This window comes from Grammomys surdaster, unplaced genomic scaffold, assembly GCF_004785775.1.
Source record: "Grammomys surdaster isolate TR1022 unplaced genomic scaffold, NIH_TR_1.0 125276, whole genome shotgun sequence".
NCBI lineage: Eukaryota > Metazoa > Chordata > Mammalia > Rodentia > Muridae > Grammomys > Grammomys surdaster.
In genome coordinates, this window is record NW_021620156.1 from 514,388 (window position 1) to 524,475 (window position 10,088).

Genomic DNA, 10,088 nt, shown 5'->3' on the forward strand with positions numbered 1-10,088 from the left:
TAGCATTTTCCTTTTATATATATATATAAAAAACTACTCAATGACTTCTAACCTCATATCATATTAATATTCAGATATCAATATAATTACCAAAATTATTTAATAAGCAACAAGTACCACCAAGTTTCTTTTTACTTTCTTGTAATGTGAATACATATAATGGTACCAAAGAGAGAAGAATAACTCACAAAATGTATCATTTTACTACATACAGAATGTTTGAGCTTCAAAAATACTGTATTCTTACCTAGTTTGGCATGCTATACTTATTTCCCATAATCATAAATAGGCATTTAATTCCTCTGTGATAGAGGCTAGAATACACATAAAAATGGAAAAGAGAAGTGATTCCATGAAATTATTATATCCATCATCTGATGTATGCATTTACCCACCCCATCCATATTTCTGCCTCTGTGTCTCCTTTTAAATCACCCAACATTTTATCTATTTTTCTCTGTGTACATGTCTCTACTACATACACATGCATAAATAAATAAATAAATAAATAAATAAATAAATTTAAAATACACAATAAGCAGTACATATTCAGTTTCTTATTTACACATTCAAATGTATCTAAGTCACATGAAAGAAAAACCTATCTTGTATGATAATGGGGTCTTATGAGTCTCTGTGTGATATTTGCATATCAGAGATTGTGTCTTGAATCAGTTTCAGTTACCTAAGTACTAGTATAAATAATCTACAAACAACAGAAAATCCCCAGTGCTGAAAGTTGGTTCAGGAGGCAAAAATAAATTTGAGTAATGAGGGAGAGGGGTGTTTGAGTGATGGAAGATCATCTTTCTTGAGGACTCTTCAGAATTACCACTCTCAGATAAACAGTTTCTCATTATGATAGAAACTAAAATAAAACACCTCTCTGGGGTCCATTTTTAGGACTCTAGATCTATCTAGAAGGCACCACTCAAGAAAGCATTACTGTGTTCTCAACAAAAAAAAAAGTGGTGACAAAAGCAGGAATTCTAGCACAACTAGAAGTGCTCCTGTGCCGAGCTTTGCTCTAGAAGTTTTAAATACAAAAATTCAAGCATCTTCTAGAGAACCAAATTTACCAAAAATTCCAATACTCATTCTAATATGACAATTGATAGCAATGTCACATGGAAAGATAAACTGAGTAGCTCACAGTAATACAGCTATGTGTTAATTGAAAGTGGCATTTAACTTAGAATTTCCTTGAGAACTATGAGTGCCACATTGATTGTGTGCATACAGAGAGACCAGTAAAGAAGAATTATACAGAGGCATACTAGAACAGGAGAACAGACATTCAGACTTCAATGTAAGATTTGCCTTTATACGTTACATGGTCTTGGGATATGGACCAGGTGGTAGAATAGATAGAATGTTTACAAGGCATATATGAATGCCTTGGTTGAGTTGCTAGCACTACATTAATAGAGTGACCAAAAACACATCATCAACCACAAAAGTTAGGATTTAGACTGATCAGAAGATCAGTGACACCATAGGGTCCATAGTAATACTGAGGTCAGCCTAGGCTACACAATACCAACTTAAAACCAAATTGTACAAACAAAAAAATACGCCACAATTCACATTTGTATTTGTGGGCTTATTTGTCCCAATAAAATATCTTAATTTCATTTCCATGAAATAAAATATTTTAATTTTATTTCCATGAAACAACAAATTTTACTTCATCTATGTTGAGTTTTGCATCTGAGTAAAGAACTCTCATGCTGATTCATACTGATTATTTATGTCTAGTCAGAGACTTGTCCAATTTTCACTTTTTATATTTATTCTAATTGTGTCTCTGTGTGTTTGAGTTTCCCTGTACAAGTGCACGTGTCAGGTGAGAAGGCAGATGGTGTTAGAAGATTCCCTGAATCTGTAGTTATTGGCAGTTGGCTTGTGCCAAACATGGGTCATGTGAATACAGATTAGACCTTCTTAAAGATCAGGAAAAACTCTGATCCACCTCTTCACTTCTTCTTCTCCTAATTTGCACAGGTCAAAAAGAAAGAACACTGGTGGAAAAATGGCTCTGTGGTCAAAAGTACTTGTTACACTATAAGTACCTGAGTTCAGTTTCCAGCTTTCACATTAGACAGAAAAAATTCCTGTAAATTCAGAATCAGGGTATCTGACAGCACCTTCTACAATCTTATATCATCTAAAAATGTGGGACACACATACACACACACACACACAAAACATATGCACTTGCAAGGGGGTCATGAGGGAGAGGTAGAGGGAGAGAAGGGAGAGAGGAAGAGGAGTAGGGAGAACATAATATATGTGTATTATATTGAAGATACATATATGTATATGTATATAATGTATATGTATATATGTATATAATTTTCCCAGAGTAAATATTCTGCAGCTAAGAAAGCATATAGTATAGTGCAGTTTCCATGCAACTATATAACACTTCTGATGAACTTTGCTGTTTTCTGTTATTTTTGTTTGATATTTGCTGTTATTTTGGAAGTGTATTTTGATGTGTATACATGCATTTGTATACATTCATACACACACACAAACACACACACAAACACACACACACTATAGAAACATGAAGTAGCTATGAGCCTGTATGAGTAAGGCAAAAAGGGCAAGTGTATTAAATGACACTAAAAAATTGACAGAATTTGTAGCAATGTTCATAATCTTAACTGTGATAACTGTTGTGTGTGTGTGTGTGTGTGTATGTCTTTGTATGAATATTTACAAGATAATGAATATATGCACTTTACATTTACACAAATAGTGGCTGATTTCTTATACTTCAATACAACCATGTCACTAACTGAATATGCAAAGCAAAGTAGGAATGGCAAGTTCTTTTTTTTTCCTGGACACTTTCTTTAATTTTTTTATTGGATGTTTTATTTACATTTCATATGTTGTCCCCATACCCCATCCTCCACCCACCCAGGAACCCCCTATCCCTTCACCCCAGGAATGGCAAGTTCTTACATTACGGCAGATACTTGGCTATATCAACTAGCACACTAGGTCTTATATGTCTATAGTAACGGGTTACTATGGTATGACTTGTCAGGTAGTGGTCTCTTGTACTTTGTGAGTCTGTTCTGCATACACTGAGCCACTGAGTAACTCCTGTGTTAATTGTATTGAGCAGCTAGAATACTGAAACATTCTGAGCCAGCATAATCCCTCAGGGCAGATATCCTAACATCCTCAGACCTTCTAGCCTGCTGTACTTCACAATTTTGTAAATTTCTATCACCACTGAAGCATTGTTCTCTACAGGACAATCTCTCATGATGTCTATGAGGAAACTCCTACCTTTTACAATTCCTTCCATGTCCTCCTCTTGCAATCCTCCACATACCTAACTTGCATTGAACCAAAGAAATCACTCACCAGGGCTGGTCTCTGAGGCTGGAACAGGGTCAGGACTGTGGCCTAAGTATATTTAGTCTATTTGCAACCAGTGCAGTTATAAGACCAGAAGCTCCTTAATTTCACCTCTGAACCTGAGCTACATTTACCTTGTCATTAGCTGAGCAGGGAAAGCTTCCTCAAAGGGACCAGGATGCCATGATACACCTGGGAATGAGGTATAAATCCAGTTCCAGGACAATCAGGATGTCCTGGGGACTATTAAGAGTTGAGTCAATTAACATCAGTGAAAACTTCTCTAAGTCTATGGCAATGAGCTGCCTTTCAAATACAGAAAATACTTAGTAAGTGGGTTAACTATACTCTTGGCCTGATCCCCTCAACAGATGTTAATGTTTCAAGTTGAGTATAATGAGACTATCTTGAGAATAATGGATTAGACATACACTCATCTCACAATTTTAAAAACTTTAAGAAAGCATATTACACTAACCAACTCAAAGTTGTACTTTTGGAATGTCATGGAACAAGAGTAGCAGGAGGAAAAAGGGATTTCATATTCTACTTCTGAAACTATTTCAGACTTCTTTTAGAGATTTTTTTTTGTGAATAGTCATAACTCATACCCAGAACAACTTGTACAGAGGAAAAGGATTAGTGGGCAAATACACTTACAAAGCAAACATGAGGACCTGTATTCAAAACCTCAAATCCCATGTAAAATCTGATACTAGGGCAAATGTCTGTACCTTTCAGTGTTCTGAAGGTCAGATTTGAAGCCATGACTAAAGAGTTCATGAAAGCCTGACTGTCAGCTAGCTTGCTGTACACAGTAGGAAAATTGGGGACTTTGATTTTTAAAAGGTTGTACCTATATGCTACATATCTAAGAATGTTGACTAAACCATTTGATATGTACAATAGAATGTATGTGTCATATTAATATATATGCATCCAATCAAACTCATATACATGCACACAAATAAAAAAGAATGAATGATAGATAGATTAGATAGATAGATAGATAGATAGATAGATAGATAGATATATTGATAGACACATTAATATGTGGAAGAATGACTAGACAAAGACAGAGACTGGGAAAAAGACATACATTAGTCTTAATCTAATTATTAGGGTCATAATTTTCACAAGATTTGTCTTCCTGACCTTCTTCTTTTTCTTCCTCTTAAAATGCTATTTTCCTACCTCTTGTTTGTTTTTATTATTCCAAAGTTTTTTTTATTTGTTTTTCTTTTTTTGTAGCACTGCTTAACTTGAACTTTATGATCAACCAACTGGCCATTAATTGGAGTGGGCTACCTGACTGATCCTCCCCGGTACTTGGATTAAAGCCTTGCACCAACCCAACTGAAAAATATCCATAATTAAATGAGGGCTGTTTTTCAATCAAAGTTCTCACTCCTGTACTTATGTGCTCTGAGCAGTGCTTCAGGTCAAATGTTGTTGTTCTGTTTGTTGGAATTAATTCTTTAGTGTATTTCTATGGTTAAGTTTTTCTCTGTAACCTAGTCTAAGTCAAACAATCCCTTCTCCTGCCTCAGGTTAAAAAATCGTGGCATTGAAACACCATGTCACCACTTCCCCCATTTCTAGTTTTTTTAGGAAATTAACTCTATTCATGCAGCTTCTTTTCAAGGATTAATATATACTTTATTTCAGTAATTGATTTTTGTCATTTTACATCCCAATGGCAGCTCTCTTTCCATCTTTTCCTCCCATTTTCAAATTTACAAATCCATCCCCTCATTACAGCACCTCTAATTCTCAAAGAAGGGAGAGGTATCCTTTGAGTACCACCTTACCCTGAACCATCTAGTCACAGTAGGACTAAGCACATCCTTTTCCATTGAGGATATTGGTACAGATAGAGGAACTGGATACAGTTGCAGGCAACAGAGTAAAAGGAAGCCCAATGTATTATTGTTATGGCACAGACATTTAGTTGAAGGTGCACATCTGTTAAAAGTATTTAAGGGGGCCTAAGGCCAATCACGTGCATGTTGAGCACCATGGGCTAAGGTTAGTTGAACCTATGGGTCTTTTGGTAATATTCTTTACCCTCTGACTTACTCGATTCTATCCTTCAATCTTCACAAGACTCCTGAGGTCCCTCTAATGTTTTGCTGTGGGTCTCTGCATCTGTTTTTTCCAGCTTCTGGATGAAGCTTCTGATGAGATTGTTTTGCACTTTTCCCTTCTTCAAGAGTAAAATAATATTATTAATAGTGCCAGGCATTGGCTAACTATCATGGAATTGGTGTGAAGTTGGCACAGTCTTTGGTTGTCCAGTAACTAAATCCTTGTTACATCATTGTCCCTGCACAAATTGTAGGCTGGACAAATTTTGTCTCAGAGGTTTTGTGACTGAGCTAATGTCCCTATCTCTCCTCTGGAAGTACTACCTGTTTATAGGACGTTGTCATTTCCTATATCCTGCAGTAGTAAGAATATCAGCTATAGTCACTATCATATATTCCTCTTATTCTACCCCCAAGCTAGGCCTATAGCTAAGCCCAGAGATTGCCACCACCAACTTCCATTCTCACTCAAATCTCTCACCTTCCCTCTCTTCCCACACCAGAATGCCACAATTATTTCTCTTTTCTTCCCCCCTACCCAGTTGCATCATTTCATTTACTACCTATTACTATTGTTTGTCCCCCTTCTGGATGAAATTCACAAATCCTCCCATGTAAACTACTTACTCCCAGTTTCTTTTGGTGTGTGATTTGTAGCAAGATTGTCATGCAGGTTATGGCTAGTGTCCTATTATAAGTGAGTACATATCATCTTTGCCTTTCTATGTCTGCAATACCTCACTCAGGATGATATTCTAAAATTCCATCCATTTTCTGTAAATTTCATTATGTCTTTGTTTTAATTGCTGAGTAGTATTGCGTTGTTTAGATGTACCTCAGTTAACTGACATTTACATTTTTTCAAGATCCCAGTTATTACAAATAAACCTGATATGAATGTAATAGATTAAGTGTCCTTGCTGTATAATGGGACATCCTTTCAGAATACACCCAGGAATTAGTTGGGATCTAGGTTAGAACTATTCCCAATTTTCTGAGAAATCATTAAACTGATTTCCAAAGTAGTTGTATATACTTGCACTCCCATAAGCAATAGAAGAGTACTCCACTTGCTCCACGTCCTCTCCAGCATGTAATGTCACTTGAGTTTTTGTTCTTAGCCATTCTGACAGGAATAAGAGGGAATCTCTGAGTCATTTTGATTTGAATATCCCTGAAGACTAAAGACAATGAGCATTTCTTTAAGATTCTATTGGCCATTAGAAATTCTCCTGTTGAGAATTCTCTGTTTTGCTATACCCCATATTTCTATTGGGATTTTGGCTTTTTAGAGTTTTTTATATATTATGGACATTAGTCCTATGTACAATGTGGGATTGAGGATGATATTTTGCCATTCTGTTTTGTTTTCTGATGATATTTTCCGCTTTTGTTTTGTCTGCTTGAAGATGTTTTAGCCTTACAAATAATTTTCAGTTTCATGAGGTCCAAATTATTATTAGTTTTAGTTAATGAGCTTTTGCTGTTTTTTTCAATAACTTGTTAATTTTGTATCTAGCCACTTTGTTGAATGTGGTTATCAGATTTCAGAATTCTCTGGTAGAATTTTTGAGGCTACTTATGTATACTATTCTTCCATCTTTAAGTAGCAATACTTTCACTTCTTTCCTATTTGCAATGATTTAATTTCCTTTAGTTTTCTTATTACTCAAGCTGGAACTTAAAGTACTATATTGGGGAGATAGGGAAATAGTAGATAGCATTGCCTTTCCTCTGATTTTAGTGGGATTCCTTTAGACACCTCTCTATCTATTTTGATATTGGAAATTTACCTGGAGTATATTACTTTATTATGTTTAGATATCAGATTGTATCACTGATCTCTACAAGACTTTATTCTTTTAATTATTTTTATTAAATATTTTATTTTAACTCCAGTTGTTATCCCTATTTCCTCCTACCCAGGAACCATCTATGCTATCCCCCCTCCTCCTGCTTCTATGAGGATGTGCCCACATTCCCACATCTCCACCCTCGAATTTCCCCATACTGGGAATCCAGCCTTCATGGGACCAAGGATGTCCTCTCCCACCTATGCCCAACAAGTCCATCCTCCCCTATATATACAGCTGGAGCCATGGGTCCCTTCCTATGTGCTCCCAGGCTGATGGTTTAGACCCTGGGAGCTCTGGTTGGTTGGTATTGTTGCTCTCCTCATGGGGCTGCAAAGCCTTTCAGCCTGTTCAGCTCCTTCAGCACATTCTCTCTAACTCCTCCATTGGGAACCCCTTAAACAGTTCAATGGTTAGCTGTGAGCATGCATCTCTGAATATGTCAAACTCTGGCATACCTCTAAGGAGACAGCTATATCAGGCTCCTGTCAGCATGCACTTTCTGATATACACATCAGTGTCTAACTTTGGTGACTGCACATGGGATGTATACCCAAGTGGAATGGTTTACAGTGGACCTGTCCTTCAGTTTTTGTCCCACACTTTGTCTACATATTTGCTCCCTTGAGTGTTTTGTTACTCCTTCTAAGAAGGATCAAAGCACCCACACTTGGTCTTCCTTCTTCATGAGCTTCATGTAGACTGTGAGTTGAGTCTTGGGGTTTCCGAGGTAATGGGCTAATACCTAATTATTAGTGAATGAATACCATGTGTGTTCTTTTGTGAATGGGTTACCTCACTCAGGATGATATTTTCTCGTTCCATCCATTTTCCTAAAATTTCCATAAATGTATTGTTTTTAATAGCTGAATAATACTCCATTATGTAAATGTACCACATTTTTTGTATCCATTCCTCTGTTAAAGGACCCACTGTTGAAGAACCTGAATATTTTCAGCTTCTGGCTATTATAAATAAGGGTGCTATGAACATAGTGGATCATGTGTCTTTGTTATATGTAGGAGCATCTTCTGGGTATATATCCAAGAGTGGAATACCTGGGTCCTCAGTTAATGCTATGTTCAGTTTTCTGAGGAAGAGCCAAAGTGGTTGCACCATCTTACAATACCACCAACAATGAGACAGTGTTCATCTTTCTCCACATTCTTGCCAGTATCTACTATCATCTGAGTTTTTTATCTTAGCCATTCTGACTTGTGTGAGGTGGAATCTTAGGATTGTTTTGATTTGTATTTCCCTTGTGACTAAGGATACTGAATATTTCATTAGGTGCTTCTCAGCCATTTGAGTTTCCTCAGTGGAGGAGAATTCTTTGTTTAGCTCTGTACCCCATTTTAATAGAGTTATTTGGTTGTCTGGAGTCTAATTTTTGTTCCTTGTACATATTGGATATTAGCCCTGCATCTGATGTGGGATTGGTAACAATCCTTTTCCAATCAGTTGGTGGCCATTTTGACCTATTGACAGTGTCCTTTGCCTTACAGAAGCATGGGAATTTTGTGAGGTCCAATTTGTCAATTCTTGATCTTAGAGCATAAGCCATTGGTGTTCTCTTCATGAACTTTTCCCCTTTGCCCAAATACTGAAGGTTCTTCCCCACCTTCTCTTCTATTAGTTTCAGTGTATCTGGTTTTATGTGAAGGTTCTTTATCCACTTGGACTTGAGCTTTGTACAAGGAGATAAGAATGGATCGATTTGCATTCTTCTACATGTTGTCCTCCAGTTGAACCAGCACCATTTGTTGAAAATGCTGTCCGTTTTCCACTGGACAACTTTAGTTCCTTTGTCAAAGATCAAGTGACCATAGGTGTGTGGGTTCATTTCTGTGTCTTCATTCTACTCCATTGATCGCCCTACCTGTCTCTGTACCAATACTATGAAGTTTTTACAACTATTGCTCTGTAGTACAGCTTGAGGTCAAGGATGGTGTTTCCTCCAGAAGTTCTTTTATAGTTGAGGATAGTTTTTGCTATCATGGGTTTTTGTTATTCCAAATGAATTTGAGAAATTTTCTTTCTAAATCTGTGATGAGTTGAGTTAAGATTTTAATGGGTATTGCATTGAATCTGAAGATTGCTTTTGGCAAGATGGCCATTTTTACTATAATAATACTGTCAATCTATGAGCATGGGAGACCTTTCCATCTTCTGAGATCTTCTTCGATTTCTTTCTTCAGAGACTTGAAGTTCTTGTCATACAGATCTTTCACTTGCTTGGTTAGGTTCACACCAAGGTATTTTATATTATCTGTTATTATTGTAAGGGGTGTCATTTCCCTAATTCTTTCTCAGCCTGTTTATCTTTTGAGTAGAGGAAGGCTACTGATTTGATTGAGTTGATTTTAAAACTGGCCACTTTGCTAAAGTTGTTTATCAGGTTTAGGAGTTCTCTGGTTGGAAGTTTTGGGGTCACTTAAGTATACTATCATGTCATCTGCTAATAGTGATATTTTGAGTTCTTACTTTCCTATTTATATCTCTTGAACTTTTTTTGTTGTTGTTGTATAATTGCTCTAGCTAAGACTTCTAGTACTATACTGAATAGGTAGGGAGAGAGTGGGTAGCCTTGTCTGGTCCCTGATCTTAGTGAGATTGCTTTAAGTTTCTCTCCATTAGTTTGAAGTTGGCTACTGGCTTGCTGTATATTGCTTTTATTATGTTTAGTTACGGGCCTTGAATTTCTGATCTTTCCAAGAGTTTTACAATGAAGGGATGTTGAATTTTGAAAAATCCTTTCTCAGCATCG